The 24709-nt window shown below is 43.6% G+C and overlaps 1 long non-coding RNA gene across 2 annotated transcripts in view; it reads right to left on the reverse strand.

Annotated features, from left to right (window-relative positions):
• LOC102546300 (uncharacterized) overlaps positions 1 to 24709 on the reverse strand; it is a 51257-nt gene that overhangs the window by 13744 nt on the left and 12804 nt on the right. The window contains exons 1-2 of one of the 2 annotated variants that reach the window (XR_015638477.1): positions 5460 to 5832; positions 2418 to 2785 (exon numbers count right to left, since the gene is read on the reverse strand). This is a non-coding gene — a long non-coding RNA (uncharacterized LOC102546300). Of the gene's footprint in view, positions 1 to 2417; positions 2786 to 5459; positions 5833 to 24709 lie in introns of those variants that run through there. The other variant, XR_015638476.1, reaches the window with a different exon arrangement.

A 24709-nucleotide genomic window follows, 5' to 3' on the forward strand; every position in this document is an offset into this window, starting at 1 on the left:
CCCGAAAAACAAACATGGTATGCGCTCAATCTTAAGTGGATATTAGCTGTAAAGTAAAGGGAAATCATGCTACACTCCACAGACTTAGACAGGCTAAGGAACATGGAGGCCACAAAGGGGGATATAAGGAGTTCCCTGGAATGGGGAATTAGAAAAGATTTTGTGGATGCATTGGGGACAGTTAGAGATGGAAATACACAGAATCAGGTGGGGGATGATTGAGGAAGAGAGTACTGGGAGAGACAACTGGAATTTAGGGGTACTTGGAGGATGAGGCAGAAACTTAGTCCAATGTAAACTCCCTGAAATCTATTAAGGGTAACGAAATAATCAACTCCGAGTAATAGAGGATACAGATGCAAATTCGGCCATCTTCTGTAATCAGGTAAGACAGTGGAGAGATTGGCACACCATCCCAGCCACAAAACCTTTGACCTATAATTTGTCCTGCCTGCAAGGAAATGCTAGGGTCCAGGTGACATAGACCCTGAGGGAGTGGCCAAGGAATGAATGGTTTAAGACCAGACTCATGCTTGACAGTGCCGACAAGTCCAGAAACCAGAGGCTGGATAGCCCAGAGACATAAACAAACAAACAAACAAATAAATCCTAATGATATTCTGCTATTCGAGTACACCTGAGCCTATGATAATCTTCTTCAGAGAGGCTTCATCCAGTAACTGATAGGAGCAGATACAGAGACCCACAACCAAACATTAGGGGGAGCGGGGGAATAGTGCAGAACATTGGGGAGTAAAGATTACAGGAGCCAGAAAGGTCACGAACACCACAAGAACACGCTCTCACAGAATCAATTAACCAGGGCTCATAGAGGCTCACAGAGACTAAACTGACAATCAGAGAGCCTGTATGGTTTTGAGTTAAGTCCTCTGCATATATGCTATGGTTGAATAACTTGGGGCTCTTGTGGGACTCCCTAACATTGGGGACAAGGACGATTTCTGACTCTTTTTCCCTGCTTTCGGACACTTTTCCTCCTACTAGGTTTCCTTTTCCAGGTTTGATATGAGGGTAAATGCTTAGCCTTATTGTGCCTTATTTATGTTGTGTTTGGTAGGTATCCCCAGGAGGTCTGCTCTTTTCTTAAAGGAAAAGAAGGAGAAGTGCAACTGGGGAAGAAGGGAGTTGGGAAACACTGGGAGGATAGGAGGGAGGGGAAACAGGTAGAGGTGTAATATATGAAAGAAGAATAAACCAAAAAGAAAATAGATCATTAAAATGTCATAATACACAGTGAAATGAAATGAATGTTTGTGAAGGGGGATATTATAAAAAAGAAATACCATAAACTGGACACCAAACTGTACATGTCTAAAGACCAAACCTATAAGAAAAATTGTTGACACAATGGAATTATCTTCTGAACATCTTCAATGAGGTAAAGATTTTTGACGAAAAAAAATCACAAAAAAGGGGACAGTATTCAAGATCGTAAGAAGTTTTAGACTTTAAGCAGTTATCTACAAACCCATGTTGCAGATAGCACAGAGTTCAGATCATGCCAAACGCTTTCTTATTTAACCTGTCCTATATTGCTCAGAAAAGGAAATGCTATAGTCAGTCTTGAGGATGCCTGTCAGTTAATTTGTAATCATTTTAAATAACAACATAAACCTGATGAAGGCAGAAGGGCCAACTTTCAGAAAATGATTTTCTCCTGAATACTTCTACAATTTCAAATCACATTGTTATTTTTAAAACATAAATTGTATTGTTTATAGCTAAAACACAAATGACTGTGTAAAGTAAAAGGCAGTTGTCCAATGGAATAAGCCCCATTCTGGCTCCAAGGAGACCTTGGTTCTGCTCTAAGCAAACAATGCAGTGGCCACCTTGCTTGGTGTGCAAAGAGCAACGCAAAATAATGTAAGGGGAGCTCGAATGCATCATCTACAGTCAGAGCCTTGGCCTTGGCAGCTTGACATTTTTTGGAAGGGAAGACATGAAGAGCTGGGAAAGTCTTTGTTTCTTCATGTCCCCTTGAGATTTCAGCCTGAAGACCCTAGAAAAGGCAAGAGCTTCGAACCATTGGAATTCATCGCACCAGCGCCCCCTTCTGAGCTCTCCACATCCCGTTTCTACCCTGAATGCACCAGTTCTTTTCTGACCTCAGAAGCTAAGCAGGGTCAGTTCCAGTTCCCACTTGGATGGGAGACCTCCCTTTAATATTCTAAACACCCCCACCACCGCCACAGTTAATGCTGTGCTGTGTGAAAGCATGCCTGAGAATGTGCTGTCACTAAATAGAGTAGTAAGGCAGTTTGGCTCATCCTGTTGTCCTACAGCCAGCGCACATAACAAATGTGAAATATCAGCAGAAAAAGCTCCCACTTCCAACAAGCAAACTGTCCCAACCACAAAACCACAGTGTGAGGCTTGGTGGTAAAGCACTGTACCGTCTGAACTAAGTTAGGTACCCAGCCTCGGGGCACAACTCCTCAGATCCCAGACAGATGAAGAGTTCTCTCACAAGTGGTCTGGGTTGTCAAATGAAAAATTGACTTCTGTGCAGTGGGGCAGACCGTTGGAGGAGCAAAGAATATTCCTGAACAGTCACAGTGTACCACCACAGGTCTCCTGAGCGCTGGGAGCTACATGAAACAGCATGACATCTTGCTCTTCCTGTGGGATGATTCAGCTTCTTATCTGAAGGAAGTAGCCAGAAGTGGAGCAGAGGGTAGAAAGGAGAGGAAACGGTGACGAGCGGAGGTCGGCCAGCCTGCGATCACGTGGCTTTGCTCTTAGCTTGTCTAGTCTCTGAAAACTGAAAATACAAAAGGAAATTGGGTCCTGTCGAAGAGTAACAGGGAACACAGGAAGTTTTCAACACGGAAAACCTCGAGGGAGTAATTAAAGCCCACCATACTCTCCTCTCTATGTTTATGTTACTGCCAGCACACCTTCACACTATACACACACAGACACACACACACACACACACACACACACACACACATGAATGCATGCACACACACACACACACCAATAAATACTCAATCACACCAAAAATATGAGAAATTAATGTAAGAATAGAAAAGGTGAAAATGTTAGAGACAAACTGCTTTCCTTGGTTTCCTTAACAGGAAAGACAAGCAAAATTATTTGAAGCTTCCTCACCCTACCAAAAACCTATTTCAGAAATGACTTGTCAGGCTTCAGGGTAATATGATTCAGGTCATTCCTGCAAGACAAGCATTCAAGAATTTTACTCACTGAGCTGTCTCCCCAACCTACCTCTGTGTGTGCACACATGCGTGTGCGTGTGTGTCTGTGTGCATGTCTGCACATGTGTATGTGTGTGTGTGAGTGTGTATGTATGTTAGTATGTGTGAGTGTGTGTGTGTGTTCTTTTATTCCATGTGCTGTCTTCTTCAAGTTGGGAGTGGGTTTTGTCTGTCTTTTCTATTTATTTCTTTTAACTTTACCAAATTACAGAGTAAGGGCCCTCCGATGATTGAAAAGGAGAATAAAATTTTAACAGTAAATTCCCCCACCATTTTTACTGTTTGGAAATGGACCAAGCAGAGCGTGGGGTCCCTGGGGAAAATATCTGAGAAATGAATTTAAGTCTGTGATTATGGTTCATGGCTCCCCACCTTTCTACCTGGGGGTCCACTCTGACCAACAGCTTTGTGAAAGATTCCGATGGGCTTCCCAGGCAAGCTGGTGGTGGGCGTGAGAGGAGACATTTTACTCCACTCGATTCTTGACATCTCACAGACACAACCCCAGCTTTGTGCTGGGAAAATATGAGAAGAAAAGTCATGGTCCTCTTACACATGTGTGTGTGACAAGCAGAGAAAGGGACTGTGCAGCAGGATGCAGGACCCATAGGACAGGAGTCAGCCTGCTCTGGAATGTGGAGCTACCTACACATTAGATACATTTCCTCCTTAGGGAGGAGTAGAAAGAGGCAAGAGATTCCCTCTCAAGCCTTCTCAGAGTCAGCAATGGAGGCATGCATCTGGTCCTTGTTCTGTAGGCCAACTTAAGGGCGTGGGTAAAGCCAGAGAAGATGTATCTACTAGAGTTAGAAGTATAGGCAGCAGACCCTGCCGACACCTCAGCAAACACTGTCCACCCACCCAGGAGGTAACTGGGCCTTTCCTGCTTAACTGCCGTTCTGCCTTTCTGCATCTGTAGAAACTCTCCAACAGGAGAAGGCTAGTCACCCTGGACACAGCTCTCAATTCATGAAAGATATGAGACACTGGACGCATGCATAGCTGCAAAAAGATTCCAAGGTATATCCCACGGTCTTCCAGAAGGTTACTACCAAGACAGAATGCCAATTACCCATAGCAGTAGTCCACTTATCGCCATCTTTATATAGGCTGGCATCCTTCCCTTCCTGGTTGTGTCTGTAAGATGTCAATCTTACTGTCTTTTGGTGCTTCCTGGAATAGCATACCAGAGAAACCACTTGCAGTCAAGCCTTTGATTCAAGTGCAGTTTGGGGTAGGTTACCCTAAGATACAACCTTTCAGGCGGGAGATACTGGTTCCACATTATCATTGGTCTTCTTCTTACTTTAAGTGCTTGGTTCATAGAAGGTCTAGTGTGTTCTCAACCCAGGTACTGGGTATATCCACATTTCAGCATATGTCTGGGTCAGAAACCACATGGGAGTCCTCAAGAGCTCACACTTTTTGAATGACCAATGTTTGACAGATGGATGGTGTTTAGCAATGTGGCTTCTCTTTCCCTTTCTACCGGGAAACGTGCTTACGTTGGTTCCTAGCTTAGCACGAATTCATGGTTCCCATGCGTTTTGTCAACATCACTACAGATTTTAAGGACTAGAACTTTAAGTTCTTTCATTTCAAATCAAAATTTTGCTCAAATGAGACAGACAGGGTCACTGCCCTCCCATAGGCATACGCTTTCTGATTTCTGCCAATGTGAACGGTTAGATGGAAGGATATCTTCAACTGGTTTTTTAAATATCAAGTTCATTTAGGACATGTATCATAATGATTGACCAACAACTTCCCAGAGAACACCAAGAACGTCAGATGTGCCTATGCCTGGGCCATGGAGAGAGGATGAAACACCTCTTGCCCTGAACCATTCTCCTACTCACAGTAACAGTCAGGCACAACATGAAGACTCCTGGTTTCCATGTGACAGAATTTTCATTTCTCTTGTTTCTAAAAATCAACCTTGCCTTCCAGTGCAAGCTCTCTGCTCGTTCAGCACAGGAAGGAAATCCGAGGCTCCTTTCTCATTTCTGTTTTCCAACATCTTGCCCTCAACTGTTCTTCCCTTCTCCTCTCACACATCCGTCTGTCTCTCACACGTCTCTCTCCCTTTCCTGAGCCCTTGCACCTCTTTTCTTTTCCCCTGGTTAGCATTCTACACCTAATCTATTATAAAAACAGACTCTCTCTATATATATGCCTTCCAGAAAACTCAATGGAAAAAAAAAAAAGTCACACCTGCATCCCTGGACCAGACACAGGTCTCCGGTGATGTTTTGAATTCAGTCCATGGGGGCTCTCAGGACCTCACTAAGAGGCAGAGTGAAGCCTTTAGGAAAATATCCCTTAGCATCCTGCACAGTGTTTAGCCCTTCCCTCTGTAATGTCTCTAAAATGAGGCAGAGGAAAACTCTTGTGATACTAGCGGAAGGATAGTGTGCCCCGGATAGCAATAACCGCATTCCCTCCTCAGTTGATCAAACAAAATATTCAGATCGAAGTTGCTGAGCCCAGACTTCACATTCCTCCCAGGATCCCTGAGGCCTCACCCTTCCTGTGCGAGCTTGCAGACTTCCCTAAACTACCACCAGGGACCACAACTGCTTGACTCACAACAAACAGGAAGCAGTGTAGGGGGGAGCCAGGTGAGATGAAGTCAAAGACACAGGAAATGCTCAAAGCCAGGTTTCTATCATCGCCCCAGATGATGTCCTACGCCAGAGTTAACTACGCGACCCAGCGTCCTCCCCAGGTCGAGGCAAAGCACAGATACCATCTGTCCGGATCTCTCACCCAAGGAATGAATTCTGACGGAAACATTCCTGCAGCTCAGCCAGGCAACTTCTGCCTGACTGTAGAAAACTTTGAGAAACAGGCGGACAGAGTCACTCCTCTCCTGTGCAAGCTAAACTGCCTTGGTTTCTCCCTCACTGCTTGCTGAACGCTTCCTATGGGGACCGTGCTATGTTCGTTTCCCTATGGCTAGGACGCTTGGTTTCACGGCCAGGCTCAAAGTCAGTAACTCCAGCCACTATAACGATGAGGTGTTGTGACCATATTATTACTTGCCACTGGTCTTCTTTGTTGTAGGTAAGTACCAGGTTTTAGTAGTTGTTAAATATTATGTGTGCTCATAAACTATGTGTGCTGAAAGCCCAGCGCTTGGGAGAGTGAAACGTCACCAATCCCACGCCATCCTGGACAAGAAAGCAAGATTTTGCCTCAAATAATTTTCAAAGAATTAATTATCATTACACACTAGCATGGATACTTGCCATTATTTAACTTCTTCCACATTTTTTTCAATACTCAGACAGAGGAGTAAGAAAAATAGTAGCACATCAATTTTCTTTATACTATCAAAACAAATTGAAAATATCAAAATATTTCAAGACTTTTTTTTCTCCATTTCATGTAGCACCACACCTGGAAAGAGTCGTCCCTGAAAGAGGAATGAAAAATAATTTAAGATGGACAGGAAGAAAGGGAACTGGATGGAAAAGCGGATGTCCAGATATTAGGAAGCATCCCATGGGTCTAGCTACACAGCGTTGATTATGTGTCTATTGGGGGAAATGCAGCTCTGTCAGTATAGAAATACGAAAGAAAGCTGCAAGCCACTTCTCCCTTCTCATGGCTTCTCATGGCTTGAGTGGCCAATTACTAGACACTGCCGAGACATTATAGTGCACAGGAACAGGCTGAGAATAGGGAAGGAGAACTAGAAAACTGGGAGACATGAAGAAACGGGAACGAGCAAAGCCCTGACAGAACAAGCCAGGAGTATTTGCCTCTCTTCACCACCACCGCTACCAGAAGATTAGCAAGGGAGTTTCACTGTCAGCCCCTGATCTCTCGTGTCCATTCTTGTAGCTCCACTCATGACAATTTCCACAGTGCTCAGCAGAAACATCTTCTACCCTCAGTATCCCGTCTGCACTCACAGCAGAGAACACAGCATACATACTGAGACATAAGACATTTGACAGAAGCAGAGGAAAAAAGCAGCTTCTCCCTGACTTCAGAGTGCATCTGGTTATAAGCAAAGTTGAGTGCGGGCTTGGGCTGTGCTCGGTTTTGCAGTGTTTTATTTGCTTTTGTTTTCCTGGGGATAACATCTGGTGAGAGACCTTCAAAATGCCAAGGTAACTCTGCTGCAGGTTTAGCAGAGAAGAGCTGTGTTTTCTGAAAGGCAGCTGCAGCCTTTGCGAGGAAGACACTTGCTGGAGGGTTATTTCACACTCCCTGCTTCCTGGGTTTTGACTTTTTTCCTCTGGCCTCTGTGTGCATTCCATTTGCATGGTGTTCTCCTTGTTGAGTGGAGCAGAACCGGCTGGGGAATCCAAACTGATGACTCCCAGAATCCTCTCTCGTGTCCTGAGAGTTCGACGATGCTGTTTCCAGTCCACTTGGGATAGTTTCTCAGGCTATCTACAAAATCTCTCCCATGTCTGTGAATTTATTATTGAGTTTGCTGTTTCTATCCGTCAACTCTTCCAGATGGGTTTAGTTGCCTTGGAAGCTCCCTGTTGTCTGTAAAATTACACCTGATGTTCGCATCAGGCTGCTTGGTATTCACACCAGAATACAATGAGCAGAGAGAGACAATTTTTTTAAAAAAGAGTCTTTTAAATGCAATAATAAAAGATTTAGGGTTTATTGTTATTATTTTCTAGTCACATCAGCGAAAGTTTTCTAACAATCCAAATGCCTAAATATATTCAGTTTACATCTACAATATGTCCAGAATGGTAACCTGGCTCTGAAAAAGAATACAGCCTTTATATATATATATATATATATATATATATATATATATATATATATATATATATATATATATATATATACAAGACATGGTCCCTGCACCCACACAGTTTAAAATTGAACTAAACCACTTAGAACATTGAAGGGACAAGCAGGAGCAAGAGAGGTCTCAGGGGGACCAGATCTGCTAACAGTTTTGAACAGTGAGGATCCCTGCAGAGGTAAAGAGAAGCAGGCTTCCAGCCTGGGAACAGCAGGATGAACACGTGAGAAAGGCAACCTTTGAGAGCATTCAGGAACAGCCAGTAGACCTGGAGGGGAAGCCAGCAGAGAGAGAAAATTAATCCCGTAAGAGAGTTTCAATCTTTTGAATTCAATGAAGAGTCCCCTTCTCTTCTCTTTAGGATATCAAGTACATTAAATAGGCTTTGCTTTTTCTTCTAATTTTCTTCTTTTTTCCCCCCCTCTCATTCATTTCAACCTCTATTTTCTTTTTTCTTCTTATTTTTTAAGCAAAAAAAAATTTTTTTCAAACAGTTTAAGACTCACAGCAAAGTTGAGGGGAAAGTATAGAAATTGCCAACCAGGATGGTTCATTTGTTCTGTTAATGAACCTACACTGACGTGGTAATTCTAACCAAGATCCATCACTTACTATGGCTTATGTGTGCTCACCCATGCTCAGTCTGGTAATGAATGGTTAGAAAGAACGGCAAGTACATGGAAGGTTAGAACATGAACTAAGCATCGATTGAGCTTCAGCTGTTCTGTTTGGGGGATTTCCTGGGCATTACTTGTTAGCATTTTATTTAGAGATCATTAGCTACTTTCAACTCCATTGGAAAACTAAGTTTTCACCAAAAAAACTACACACAAGAAAAAGACCATATATATATTTCACTAGAGTTTGGGATGACCTGTGAATTCCTTTCTCCTTTAAGGATGTGTAACTCCAAGGAGACCCCATACAGTCTACGTTTGAATGGAATCCGGCAGATTATTGTGAAATTTCTGCTTCTAATTTTTTACAACTGGAATCCCTGTAACGTTTTGTGTGCCATTGGGTTGGCATTCGCATAAGCTGTAAAAGGACCTACAGACAAAGGAAGAGAAGGAACTTTAGAAGTAGAGGCCTATGATGGCTAATATCTACCGCCAACTTGATTAGATTAATGAACACCTGACAGATTAATGGACACGGGAAAGGTATGCATTTGCAAGTATTTAAGTCAGGATGAAAGACGCTCCTGGACTGTGAGCCATAACGTCCCTGCCCCAGGCACCTAGACTGAATCAAAATGGAGGATGAAGAAAGCCACTTGAGCTGCTGCATTCATCCCCCTGCTTCCTGGCAGCCGAAGCCCTGTGGAAGCCTCATGGCCCTGATGTCATGCCTGTCCTGCGTGACGGTCAGAATCCCCTCAGACCATGAACCTAAACAAATCCATCTCTTGCCACAGCAATGATTAAAGCAGCTAACAGGATCTCACCCCTTCTCATTATTACTTTGTCAAATTATCTAGTGTTACCCTCACAATTTCTAATTAATCCTCCCCACTGCCCTACAAGACCAGCACTCTATGGCCATTTAAAATGTAAGGAAGAACTGAAGCTTAGAGAGGTTGAATAATGTTCCCTAAATCACATTCCGTCAAGTAAGCATGCAAGGATTTATGGTCTGTCCTAAACACCATGAGCAGGAGACAAAGGACGAGGATGAAAGATTCCAAAAAAGAAAAACATACGGAGAAAAGACCTCACAGATTGCACACATAGTAATCTAATGTTCTCCATTTTGTTTTGTTTTGTTTTGTTTTGTTTTGTTTTGTTTTTAAGTGTGAGGGCACTTGGGGCTCAGAGTGTAAGTGAACATTCTACTTTTCCAAAGGATCAGTTCACTTTCCAGAACCACCTAAAACTCTAACTCTAATGTTTCCAATGCCTCTGGCCACTGCAGGCACCTACTTTTCTGCATTCATGGCACGCACGCACACACACACATACACACACACACACATACACACACACACACACACACACACTTTATAATGATTAATAAAAATCAGCTTTAAAAGAGAAAAACAGCAACTGAAAAAATAGCAGAAGTTGATGGGAAAAACCCACAAAGAGAGCAAAATGCTTGGTCTCAGCCATAAAATATCTAACACTAAAATTCACTGCCTTTATCTTAAGCTGTTTGTGAGGGCTCTGCCTGGTCCAGCTATACTTCAGGCAGGGAATGTGAGCTGTTCTGGAAACTATAACCTTCTTCCTTCACAAACATTCATCCCTTCCAACAAGAATTTCTGGTTTTAAATTTTAGGATATATTATATATACATATATAATTTTAGGATATATTACACACACACACACACACACACACACACACACATTCATATTCCTCAGAACCACCTGAAACACTAACCTCAGGGTTTCCAAAGCCTCTGACCGCTGCAGATACCTACTTTCCTGCATTCATGATATATATTCAATATAATATATTGAATGTATATGTCCATATATTGGATGTATAGATTTTTCTTTTGTTCTCTATCTCAACCGAAAGTAGGAAAAACTCCGGTGTAATTTTACTCAGAGTGGGCAAATCTTAAATACAATTTTTGTCCCAAACTTAACCTATATAACATAAGAGGGCATTCAAGAAGCAACAAATGCCTCAAGAGAGAACCTGGGGAGCTCCAGGTAACTGATTTCTGCAGCATGTAGAAATGGTTTGCTCCCCTGGGTCATAAATGTCAGAGGCAACACTTAACCAAAAGGCATAACGATGTGAGAAAAGCGCTGTTAGCTGCAAATCAAACATGGCCAGGAGAGAAAGGGAGCCCTGGGAAAGATGTTTGCCCAGGAAGCCTATTGCACTGAGCTTTCTGGGGGGAATTGTTTTTGCAATAGTCAATATTTACTCACACACAAACGAGAGTTCTCCTTATGGGAGATTTTTTTGCTGACAAGGAATAGTCCCTCTTGGGAGCTTGTCTACTCCTTGATGGAAATGTGCGAATGCCTCAGAACACATTCTGAACATCTATCAAGATGTCTCCTTCCCATTCAATTCTCACATGGATGCTAGAGTTTCATGGAAGAGACTGCATTCCAACAGTCCACCCAAGGCAGGCCAGGGAACGGAGATGGACACAAGGCTACTGAAATTTTCTAAATGTTTAGAACTCTCCTGCTTTTGCCAGTAGGCTGGTTGGGGTGGGGGTGGGGGGCTCTTCGTGCTGTATCTGAATAGAAATGGCAAATAGAGAAACAACAACTTCCTCCATGTGGGCAGCAGTCCTAGACATTTGGGTATCGAAGAACCACAGTTTAGACTACAGATACGTATGACTCCAATCTCAAGTGGCCAAAGACATCCATATATACATATACAAATATATATATATATATATATATATATATATATATATATATATATGAGTGTCTGGTCTGAACCTCCACTGTCTGTGGCCTTTATTAGATGAACCATAACTTATAATGCCACCTATTTGCCAGAAGCGTTACAGATTTCAAGTCTTGGGTATGAGAACTTTTTGCTCTGCAACAGAAAGTAGTATTCTAAGCTGTGGGGCCTTGGATGTAAGGATCCCCAATATAGACAGTTCCTGAACTCTTCTAACTGCTGGGACCTACAGTCTCTCATGTTAACCTCTTAAATCAACTACGTCAATGCAACTGTGTCTAAACGTATGCTGTCCGTCACATGCAGGCGGATGTAAAACTGGATGACACAAACATCCAGTGCCTCAAACTGGAGAGCTACAGGACAGTTTTTAAAATATTGCAAAGGCACAGCAGACGTGATCAAACAGTGAGCACAGAGGATGTAGGTACTGAAGCGCTGGTGGCACTCATTCTTCAGTGGAACGGTCGGTCAAAGGGAAACGCTATGATCTTAAATGGCCGATGACCTGCTGGCTAAGGCGGCAATAAAGAGAATATAGGAGTGTTTGATTCCTCCTCCTTCCCCCCTTTAACCAATGATTCAAGGTTAGATCTAATGAATAGGCTGGCAGAGATGGAAGGATGCATCACTTGGCAAAGGGTAGCCTAGCTTTCTGTTTGCAGTCTCACAAGTCGACAGAACTCACGATCTGAAACTAAGCAGGGTTGGGGAAAAAAAAAAGTCAACATGTGTGCCCCAAATCAAAGAGGCATTTAACAGAAGTAGCAAAGCGATGGCCTTGGCAGGGCTTAGAATGGTGTCCTGACCTGCATTCTTCATAAGCCTACTAACCAAAAAATGAAGTGACATTTTCCCAAATAAACTACTATTAAAGTTGTCACCACAATAGGTAGAATGGGAATATGATAGGCAGAGGAAACAAGACTAAGGAGTTAAACACCAAGGAGACAAAGAAGGCTTAAATGCATAAAGGGACAAGTGTAGGAGAAAAGTTACCAGACAGAATACTTACAAAGTCTCTTCTATCAATCCCCCCTCATCCCCTCTCTCCAGAGGCTTCACTGTCTCTCACATCAGCACCCTGGAGACCAACCTTCTAACTGTCAAATGTTATCCATACCTGTAGCATTCTAAGCTCAGGCCCAGGCAAGGGTGGGGTGAATAGCTCGAAGTTTTCATGACCACATCCCTTCCTTCATCTTCTTGGTCCAAGCCCTGTCTTCTCTATAAAAGATACTTCTCACCCATAGAACTTTTGAGAGACAAAACAACTTCAAGACTTTTTGTGCTGCTTAAGGCATCCCAAACCCAGCTTACAAACACCAGTGGTGGACCAATGGTTAAAACAATGGCTCTATACCAGGGCCGTCACTCAGAAGGGGTACTTACCCCAAAGGGAGGCACTCTCTTCAGTGTCCAGCTCAGCATTAACTTGGAGACAAATGGAAAAAGCAGAAAGAACCAATGACAAAGCCAGAGGCCAAAAGCAAAATGATCAGAGGGTATCTTCTCATAGAGAATTTCTTTTTCCCCCCATTTTTATTGGATATTTCTTTTATCTACACTTCAAATATTATCCCCCTTTTCAATTTCCCCTCCAGAAATCCCCTATCCCACCCAACCCCCATCCCCTGCCTCCATGAGGATGCCCCTCCCATTCCCTCCTACCTCCGTGCCCTGACATTCTCCTATATAGGGGTCTAGCCTTGGCAGGACCAGGGGCTTCTCCTCCCATTGGTGCTCAACAAAACCATCCTCTGTTACACATGCAGCTAGAGCCATAGGTGTGTCCATGTATACTCTTTGGATGGTGGTTTAGTCCCTGGGAGCTCTGGTTGGTTGGTATTGTTGTTCTTATGGGGCTGCAAACCCCTTCAGCTCTTTCAATCCTTCTAACTCCTCCATTGGGGAATGGTTGGCTGTGAGCATCCTCCCCTGTATTTGTCATGCTCTGGCAGAGCCTCTCAGGAGATAGGTACAGCAGGCTCCTGGCAGCATGCACCTCTTGGCATCCCCAATAGTGATTGGGTTTCCGAAGAGGAAAACTAAGTTCTTCCCAGCAGGAAAAGACGATTACTGTGAAACAATTACCACCATTTGTTTCCCTTCTTTTTCTCAGTGAGGTTTTTAAATCGTGCTTTTATTTTTTTTCTTCCTCTGCTACAATGCATGGGGTGAGCCTGAGAAGGAACTGATTCAGTTTGATTTCTATGATGCTACACGGCTATACAAAGCCACATGGACACCCTGCTGAAAATGTCCCCTAGATGGAGAGTGGCATGCAGCTATTGAATGGAGTCATGGACTGAACTGTGTCTAAACCAAGGACATAAACTCTAGTCCCCAGTAGCCCAAACTGGAAATTCACTTAAAAATATGGCAATCACACACACAATTACACACCATATGAATGAGAATAGGCCCAAAGTCTGTTACAACTATTGTCCATATAAGAGCAAAATTTGTAGACAGACAACTCAAGGTAAGAACACCCTGTGAAGATGGTTAGAGATCAGGGTGATATCATTACTTACTGTCGCAATGGTTGTTGAGGTGTCACAAGCAGGTGACAGAGTGAATGGTGGAGACCTATGAAAGCACCAAGCAACAGGTACAAGAGACCTGAGCCATACAGAAAGAGAGAACCCTAAGAATTCTTGACTAGAAGAAGCACACATCTTTGGTTGTGGGTTCCGTGCTTCAGGAGTTGGAAGTTAAGTCCAAAGGAGGTGTGGGAAAGGATGCTTCTCTGAAGCCCAACCTCCATTTATTCCCCAGAGAACTATAGATGCTCCTAGATATGAAGGCCAAGCTCCAGGAGAGAGAAGATGACAAGGTCTTGAGAATCACTGTCCAATCTCCCTTGTATGTGACCAACTTTCTGATCCAGTTGGCAGAATAGAATGGGATTCTAAATATACCAAAGTTGAAAAAATAGTCCTTCACTGCCCTACCGTAACCCACCCCGTCCACCTGGACAGCACTCTATAAGAAATTTTTAAGTGTCTATTTCTAGAGTCTGGTGGACACTGAGTCCCTAAGTCTAGCCCTAAGTCTAGTGGATCACATTCTGTACATAGGGAAAATAGGTATGGAGTGAAGGAAACTCTTCAGTGGTGAAATAGGTTTAAAATAAAATATTTGCTGATGCTAATGTCTGAACCTTAACTCAAAACTCAAAAGCATAAATAAGGCCAGAAGGTTCCAGAAGAAAGGACCTTCTACATGACTGCCTGATTAGTAATGGTCACAAAAACTATCCAAGTATCAAGCCAGCACAGGCTGCCACTATATAGTAACTGTGATCGAAATAACATCTGCCAAGCAGCTGTCAGTTATGTCCAGGCTGATGTCACTCTTATTATTTACTGGGAAAAAAGATTATTGTCTCATATATTTGATGCCATCCTCCTTCCTACTGTCTTTAAAATCTCTCCAATATCGGGGTCTTGTCATTTGCTATGCAATTCGTATGCCTTTGACCATAGAGCGCTGTCCAGGTGGACGGGGTGGGTTACGGTAGGGCAGTGAAGGACTATTTTTTCAACTTTGGTATATTTAGAATCCCATTCTATTCTGCCAACTGGATCAGAAAGTTGGTCACATACAAGGGAGATTGGACAGTGATTCTCAAGACCTTGTCATCTTCTCTCTGCCAGCACCAGATAAGTGTTGCTATTCTATTAGAAAACCCGTTGTGGTTTTCTTCAGGTTGGACAGTCTGAAGACAGTCTGGAAACATGGTATCCTTTCTCCTTGCAGGGAACACCCTGCTTTTCTTCAGCGGACTCATGAGGATCTCGAAGAAGACAGTGGGATTCAATTTGTTCCCATTTCTTTTTCACATCGTGGCAGTGAATTGAGGGCTTTGATCTGCCACAAGTTCCCACCATGATAGCCCGACTCATCACACACACCCAAATCCACAGAGATGGAACTAGAAAAATGGCTCAGAGGTTGAAAACACTTGCTGCTCTCCCAGAAGATCCAGGTTCAGTTCCTAATACCCACACAGCATCTCAGGACCACCTGTAACTCCAGTTCCAGAGGATGTGATATCCTCTTCTAGTTTCCATGGGCACCATGCATACAGGCATTACACAAACATAGAAGCAGACAGTATACTCAGACACATAAAGATAATTAAAAAATCATTTTTAAAGGAACAGTGCCAATGGACTGTGGACTGAGCTTCCAAACTTGTGAGCCAAACTAATCTTTTCTTCTTTTTTTAATATTGGCTTTTTGCAGCTATTTATAAAGTAAGAGAAAGCTTGCTAATAAATGTTAATCACATCTAAATTGTAGCTTCACAACAATATTCATGTTTAAAAAATAAATAAGAGCTGGGTACCATAACATGGCCATATCAGCACAAAATCACGTCATCATAGATGCCAGGAAGCCTGGATCCTCTGTTCCCCAGTGTCCTCTTAGCTTTATTTCGTATCTGGACACTATCCCTGCTTACCTATCTTCCACACGTGTAATACATCAGTGGGGAATCCTGATGGTCAAGAGACACCTTCCTCAGTCCTACGACTGGAGCAATTCTCTCCTCTCTAGAGTATGGAACCACAGATGAATATGAAAAACAGGGTGCTTAGCCCCCACACTCTTACATAGCTCATAAGAGCTCTTACAGAGCTCATACAAGCTTTCTGTCATAAGAGTGTCTTAATTAGGTTTTCCCTTTCTGTGATAAAACACTGTGACCAAAGCAACATGGGGAGAAAAGGCTGTACTCTTCTTATGCCTCTACATCACAATTCATCAACAGAGGAAGCCAGGACAGGAACTTAAGCAAGGCAGGAACCTGGAACCAGAAGCTGATGCAGCTGTCATGGAGGAGTGCTACTTATTGACTTGCTCAGTCTGCTTTCTTATAGAACCCAGGACCAGGCACCACCCATAGTGGTCTGGGCCCTCCTTCATCAATCACTAATTAAGAAATGACCTACAGGCTTGCCCACAGCCCGATCTCATGGAGGCTCCCTCCTCTCCGATGACTCTAGCTTATATCAAATTGACTAGCCAGTACAGAGAGTTCTATTAGATAACCCACAAATTGGACCGTGCCACACACTTTTACACTTAACATTCAAGCAAGACAACTGACCTATTTAGAGGTCACTCAGAAAGTATACATCACCATTTAAGTTTAAAGTTGGGATTTTAACTACTTGAAAATGTATATACATTTTAATGTAATTTAAAATTAATGCATAAACATACTCATTGTTTTCAGAAATAAATGCTATGCTCCTGTTGTTGGTAATGAAAATAATAGCACTGAGTTAACAGAAGATTCATCCCAGGCTTTGAAGCCATTCAAAACTGAGGAAGACATGGAAAAATGTGGGAAATTAAAGTCACATGCACACACACACACACACACACACACACACACACAAACACACACAAAGATTCACACACATATGCACACACACATACACACACATACACATACACACACACACAAACACACACATACATACATGCACACACGTATACATACATATACACATACACACAAACACACACATACACACAAACACACACACACAAACACACACACACAAACACACACATACACACATACACACAAACACACACATACACACACAAACACACACATACACACACATATACACACATACACACATATACACACACAAACATTCACATAAATACACACACACATACACACACACAAAGAAAGGAAGGAGACAGCCCCCTCACTCCCACACTACTGCTAATCTGGGTGATCTTTCAGACAGCTGGCAACCAACAGTTTAACACAACTGACCATACACTCAGGACCTTGCTCTTGCTCTTGTCAGTTTCCTGATCTCATGCTCTGGGTTGAATGACTTTCAGATAAGACACATATTATGGCACAGGGGACACATGAGGTGTTCTCAAGGGTGAGAGTAGATGGTGGCAAAGGGCTGGGTCAGGAAACACTCACCAGATGGCAGTGGAATGGGGGCTAAAGAGACGAGGGCGCTGTCAGGCTTGTTTAGGTGGGCTTTATTTTACTTCCTGAAGCTTCTGGACTAGACAGCTCTTTTGGCTGGTCTCTTCAGGTCCAGATAACTGAAGAACACCTGGAAGACCTCTGGAGAGAGGGGACAATAGCATGACTTTGTTCCTCAGCAGAAAGCCTCTCCTGTATAGAAACCTTACCTCATGTGGATAGTTTTAGAATGTCTTATCTCCACCCAAAGCCAGAAACAAGACCAGATCCCTTCTATTGGCCAAAGGACACATTTCAAAGAACTAAAGTAGGAAGAAAATGAGTCCATGAAAGCAGCCCTACATCATGAGAAGGAAACAGCCTATACTTAATGGGCGCCCACCAAGCTCTGTTACCGCCACCCTACTCAAATTCCTGTAATGTTTTTAACCTTAAGAGGAGCAATCATTATACCTTCCCCTCCATTAAAATTAGTGTGTTCTCAGGGACACAATATGTGAAACCAAAGTCTGTCTTGATGGGCAAGTCCACACCCTCACCCATCTGCAGCCCCACTAGTATCTGACTAGCTACCTAGACAGCCTGTGCAGCCCCTGCGTGCCCTTCATTCAATCTATCTCCACCTGGCTTTTTTGAGGCAGGATGTCTCACTGAACCTGAGGTGAAAGACAACAGTAGTAAAAGAGTTAATGAACCATGCATGCTTGCCCTGAATTAAGTCTTAAACCATTTTTGCCGTTTGATTTTTAACCTTACAAGCACACTTCTCTCCTCCACAATCCTGAACAATGAACCAGCTTATAATATCGTGTATAGAAGGAAATTCTTCTTGAGAAGAGAAATAAGCAAACCTGGTCCTACAGCTTTTGCTTAGTTTTCAAAACCCAGCTTTATCTTTAAACCTCATTTCGGATCCTTTGAATGATGTGATTTCCAAAGCCAAGAAATGAGAGGGAGATGGTTCAGTAGAATGCTTTCCATGCAAGTCTGAGGACCTGGGTTTTGTCACTAGAGCCAATGTTTTTTTAAAAGCCACAAGTAGTGACATGTACCTATAATCTTAGTTCCTGGGAGGCAGATAGGGGAAGATCCTTGGGGGTTTCCAGGAAGTCAGTTTAATCAGAGAGCTCCATGTTCAGTAACAAACCTCATCTCAAAACAGTAAGGCAGAGAAAACAAAAAATATCATCCACTAACTTCAACCTCTAATACGTGTGCGTGCGCGCGTGCACACAACACACACACACACACACACACACACACACACACACACACACACGGCGGGGGACGGGATGGGGGGTAAGCATCTTTAAGACCCTCCTTCTGCACTGGCCTCTATCTCTTAAGAGCACACTTTTCTTAGTAAACTCTGCTTTGTCCTCATCCTGAAATCAATATCCCAGCTATGCCTGAGTGAGATCCTAAGGGGTGAGGACCCTTCAGGTTGTACAGCGGGTAGTGATACATTGTGTCTCCTGCTGCCTCTGACAAATGGGTTCTGAAAACCTTGAGTTCCATTCCGAGACAGAGAATGCCCAAAACATAGCAAAAGGAAACAGGGAGAGCACCACCTTAGGGAGCGCTCTTTTTCCCAGAGCTAACACCACCACACTCACCCACAGAGATTTTGTCAGCTCTGGGAGCCAAAGAAGAGGCACATCTCATAGCAGAATAACCCCCCCACCCCGAAATAGGAGCAACAGTATCAACACGGGGGATTAAATTCATGCAAGCTGTTCATTTGCCAGCAAGACAATTACAAACAACCCTCCAATCCTAAAGTGAGTTACTGCAGACCCAGGTCTTGCTGGAGAAATCAAATTAGTTCCTCTATTCTTAGAACAATAGATTAGCCCGACAGTAATGGATGTCTGCAGACAGCCCAGAGGAGCCTTTCCCTAAACCGGGAAGTGAGCGCTGGTTTCTGCTTCATGCTGGCCCCTTCCTGAAGAGTGGACCAAGCCGCAGGAGCCAGCTGATTTTATAACCTTTCTTACTAGCGTCATCCTGGACAATTAACGTTTACCGTTTACCAAGCAAGCACCAAGGGCTCCTTAACCACCAAGGCGCAACCTGAAGTCGCCCAGTGGACTTTGAGAAATTGCAACAGCGGGGTATATCAACAACCACCAGGAGTCCATAGCAGGAGGACTCAGCCTTGCTTTGTCAGACTTTCCAGTCACACAACAGGAAAAAGAAGCAGCTGAGGAGGACTTAAAAAAAAAAAAAAAAAAAAAGAGCTCATCTTTGGAAATGTGCCCCTCCTTACCCCGTTGATATCCCTTGTAGAAGTTTTATAAGAATGGATTATTATTTACAGCCAACCATGATCAAGAACTGAAAATTGTTCCAGATTTCCTGGTGCATGGAGTAGGCTTTGAATAAACGGAAAAAAAAATTTTTTTTACCATTTAAATTCTTGTTAGATTCCCTAGTAAAAGCACAATCTAAAATTAACTATGGTTGGCACATCTTGAATTTGAAGTATAAAAGGAATTTCCTTATAACACAAGGAAAACTGGTTTCTGTTTCGCAATGAGGCTCTGAGCCCTTGCTGAGAGACTTTGTACCCTTGTCACGTGACCTCGGTGACCGCACTTAATGTTTGTGTTTCGGCCAATCAGAAGGGTGAACCCCACCCCAGAAGGTTGTCTTGAGAATGAAATGCAGTAAGTCACATAAGACTTCCCAGCAGAGCATCAAGTATCTAATATGTCTGCACCAAGTGTTGTGTTAATATAATTACACTATGAGGTCACTTGGCAAACTGCTAGGCAAGACATCAATGCAGGATACCACACTGCCCTTCTGTGGCACAATCTGTTTATAATTACTTCTAAACAACATGTTTTCTTTTTGTAAACAGACGCGTATGACAAAACATACGCCACATTGAAGTGAGCTCCCTGCCTGCCCCAAGGAAGTTGAGGTAGCTAAGAGCCACCTTCCACAGGAAGGTGAGGGGGGTAAGCTTTCCACCCGGCTCCATCCTCGCAAAGGTGGAAAAGCTTAGCCCCCTGAAGATCATTTTGTTTCCACACAGGCACCAATCTCATCTTACGGAGCATATGAAGCCTTTAAAAATATTCAAAAGGATGGGGCGATCATTCAAAAACGAGGGCGCGGAAGTATCACCAGCACCCGGGCCAGGAGACAGGAAGACCATCAGACTATGGGAAGAGCCCCACCATTGACCTCTGGTCTCCACCTGTATGCTATCAATGGTAATGGATGCTAATAGAAGTGGGCCACGCACACGCACACACGCATGCGCACGCACGCACGCATGCGCATGCACACATGCGCACGCGCACGCGCAGTTTCAGAGACACGCCAGATGACGGGAGTTTGCATGAACGGCAGGGATTATATGCTCCTTGACCTCCGGCCGCATTCACACTTCTGCCTTGTGTCCTGCACTCTGCACAACCTACATTCCTCTCCCCAGTCCACATCACTTAGCTACACTTCCTTCCTGTGATCTGAAGCACAGCATCCCTAGCCAAGGGATTTATCACACTCATGTACCGTTCTCCCCATGGTCTGGTACCTCTTACATCTCCACAGTACCTAGAACTCATATGCTCTTAAATCCCTGACACATAACACAGAGCCTGGCCCACTATTAGACTCCACATAAGTACCTAGATGAATATAGCACGCGTGAAAATGTCCAGACCGTTCCCAGTAACTGCATCATTGTCAGCTGAGTAATGGCCTAAGGGTACTTGTTGTAGTACTTTAAAGGATGAAACAAGGAGCTGTTCTGCTTTCTGTTCTGTTTCTGATTTCTATACTTCCTGTTAGATGTCCTTTCTCTCCTTTCTTTTCCTTTCCTTTAAAAATCCACAACTTCAAAATAATCTCTCAAGTCAAGGGGTTAAAAGAAACTTGAGGTCACAGGAAGGAGGTGACTAGTGCAAACTGCCAAATCCCTCCCTAAATAGGAAGGTCTTTTGCAGCCATAGCAACAGATAAGAACAGAGAGGTCCAGCCCACTCCACTTGAAATAGCTGAGGAAGACACACTAGGAAGCCACAGGCTACACTGCCCTTCGCTTATATTTATGGACGCTTCGGGCTTCCCCCAAACCGGCAGTGCTCCCATGATGCATTGCTACTTACATGTCCTTCTACTTCCTCTTTCCTTCTCAAGCCTCCAGCTTCACCATTGTCATTGGCTGAGGACTAAGTTTAGCTAAGAAGATGGAACCTCTCTAAACAGACGTGCAAAGATAGATGCCGGAAAGAACTGAACTCCCCAGAGCTTGCTCTGGGGACACAGCCACACCCTAGAGGCTGCTTTTGTCTGGCAGAGGATCCTATCCCTTCTTGACTCTTCAGGGACACCTGACATTTATATTTCTTCTTGACTCTCTTCTGCAGTATCAAATCTACATTCTCAGTGCAGCCCTATCCAATGAAAGAGAACGGTTCCTCAGAAATTCTCCACCAACTCTCGAGATCAGGGCTTTTATCTTAACTCTTCCTGTTGTGCTAGGAATTCACAACAGAAACACTTTCACCTTCAAAACCCTCCTGGAGCACTCCAGAGAGTGCCATTCCGCCAAAACCATGGTTGAATACCTGTCTCCATCTTGTTGACATTTCAGCAGCAGCGTTTGAGACCCATCACAATCTCCCTTTAATATCAACCTCACTTAGTTTTTCTCCTTAGTTCTTTCCTGGACACTCCATCTCCCTTGGCTTTCTGGTTCCTCTCTATCTCCCAAACCTCCATATTTTGGGTTACCCTAAACTTAACCTTCGCGTCTCTAACTATGCTCACTCCCCTGAAAATCTCAAGTAGGTGCATAAGTTGGAATGACATTTGCATGCAATAACATCAAAAACAAATGACAGGTCTTTCGAGCTTCCATAAAACTGAGCTCTGAGGTACACCTCCACGTGTCATGATGGTGGATTGCAGCTCCATCTTGCTGTGTCTCAGGCTCAAACTCCTTACAGTCATCGTGAATTCCTTTCTCTATTGTGCCTGACATCAGCATTGACAGCAAATTTGGTTGCTACACTTATTTTTATTGAATTGGCATGTTCTACCATTATTAAAGAATTCTATGCCCCGGGCAACTTCACAATTGCAATCAAGGATGTCAAGGAACCCAAGGGACCCCAAGAATAAGCCACAATGCCACCGGTCCCCAAGTCTCTCCTCTTTCCCTGTGGCCACAAGCTTCCTTATGCCTCTTCTCTCTACCAGGCAGCCATACCTTTTAGCATTTGTTTAGAAAGAAGCACAAATTCACAGCAAGTATTTCAGGGGCAGTGTAACGGTGTTCCAGGAAGCCTTCTCCTACATCTTTCTCCCATGACTGCATCTTCAACTGCAGCCCAGTATCAAGACAGGAAACAGACATTGTCCGTGAGCTAAATTCCAAATCACCAGATGCACCTGGTGTGTGCAAGGTCACACACCCACCTGTGCAGCTGTTTGTAGAGATATTCCCTCTCCACGGAGCACTTCTTCCCATGGCACATCCCTCACCCTCATTTCCAAATCCCATCTCTGTAATTATGCCATTTCTTTAATGTCATGCAAATGAAAACAGACAGTATGTGACAATTTGAGGTGGGTATTTTCTTTTCTATTAAAAAGAATGCCCTTGAGACTCTTAGAAATTATTGGAAGGAAACTGTAGTTATTTTCTGTTTGCAGATATTGCAAACAAAACTCCCATGAATAATTCTGTACAAGGCTTCGTGTAGACATAAGTTTTCATTGCTCAGTGATAGGTGCCCAGGAGTGAAGTTGTAGGGTTGAATGATAAAAAAATAATAATAATAAAATGTGTTTAGTTTGGCTCAGTTTTGATACCTTTTGTTTACATTGTGTGTGAGTGATAGTGGTTTTCCAGAGTGCCTTGTCTAGAATCTCAACACCAAGCCAGCTCCCTCACCATGTCACTCTCTGAGGTCTATGATGCACAACTGAGGTCTCTTCAACTGTCAGTCTCTCTGTGTGTGTCTGTCTCTCTGTCTCTATCTCTCTGTCCTTCTGTCTTTCTGTCTCTGTGTGTGTGTGTCTCTCTCTGTCTCTGTCTCTCTCTCTGCCCCTCTCTCTCTCTCTGCCTCTATCTCTCTCTCTGTCTCTCTCTCTCTGTCTCTCTCTCTCTGTCTCTCTCTCTCTCTCTCTCTCTCTCTCTCTCTCTCTCTCTCTCTCCTACCCAGATCCTCTCAAAGCAGCACCAGAGTGATCCCAGCAAAAGGAGAGTCAGATTGTCCCCTGAGCCTATGCAAACAACGGCTCCCCCTCTCCTCTAAGTAAAATTTCTCCCCTTGACTATAAGACCCTCTATGGTGTTCTCCTTCTCTCTCATGGGACTCCATGTCCAATCAGTATCTCTGTCAGTCACTTCCCTCCAGCTATTGTAGTGGTTTCCCTCTTCTTCCTTACTCTCTAGGCATTGTCTTTGAGACATTGTGATTGCTGTCCCCTCTACCTGAAGTGCTCTTGTCGGACAGCTCATGCCCACCCACCCATCAAACATCATCACTTCCCTCTTAGAGAAGCATTCTCAGTCTCCCTGTTCCAATCGCCTTTCCTGCACTGCCTTTCCCTGTAGCACATCCCCCCCAGCACACTTGACTTATTTTGCCTCATACCCTTCACTGGATTGTGTGCCCCGTGAGGCAGCCCTATGTCTTGCTTGTTCACTGCCGAATCCTCTGTAACTAGAATAATTCCTGGACAGATGCTTGTTAAACGTGTTTTGGGTGGTGAACGGATGGGTAAACAAATAAACAGTCACTATGTGGAAAAATACAGTCGCAAGCACTTAGTGTTCATTTGTAATGTGCAATGTTGAATACACAGTGAAGCAGATACCAGACAACACACAATGAGACATTAAACAGGTTCCTGGAAATTAATAAAAAAATATGTACTTGAAAGTGGGCTCCTCACAAAGCACCACCTGAATAGTTTTCTCATCGTTTTACTTCACCAGAACAAAATTCTGGAGCGGCTCCAGGTCTGAAGCCTATTGTCTGGACACACAGGTTAGGAAGCTAAACAGGAAACCCCCAGAGCACACCCAAAAGCCCAGAGAACAAGGCCAAATGCAACCAGCATGCTCCTGTGGCTCTCAGTGAAAGCAGAAACACGATGTCCTTTACTCCCATGATAGTTTCTCGAACCCTAGGAAAATAAAATCTTGTCACACTATCCACTGCATTGTACTTTTGAATCAGTTTATGCTCAATAAGAGATAGAACGTAATTATATAACAATAGGGGGGGGCAATTTTAAAGCAGGTGTGAGGACATCCAATGCCAACATAACGGATCAT

Source organism: Rattus norvegicus, chromosome 15, assembly GCF_021556685.1.
Source record: "Rattus norvegicus strain SHRSP/BbbUtx chromosome 15, alternate assembly SHRSP_T2T, whole genome shotgun sequence".
NCBI lineage: Eukaryota > Metazoa > Chordata > Mammalia > Rodentia > Muridae > Rattus > Rattus norvegicus.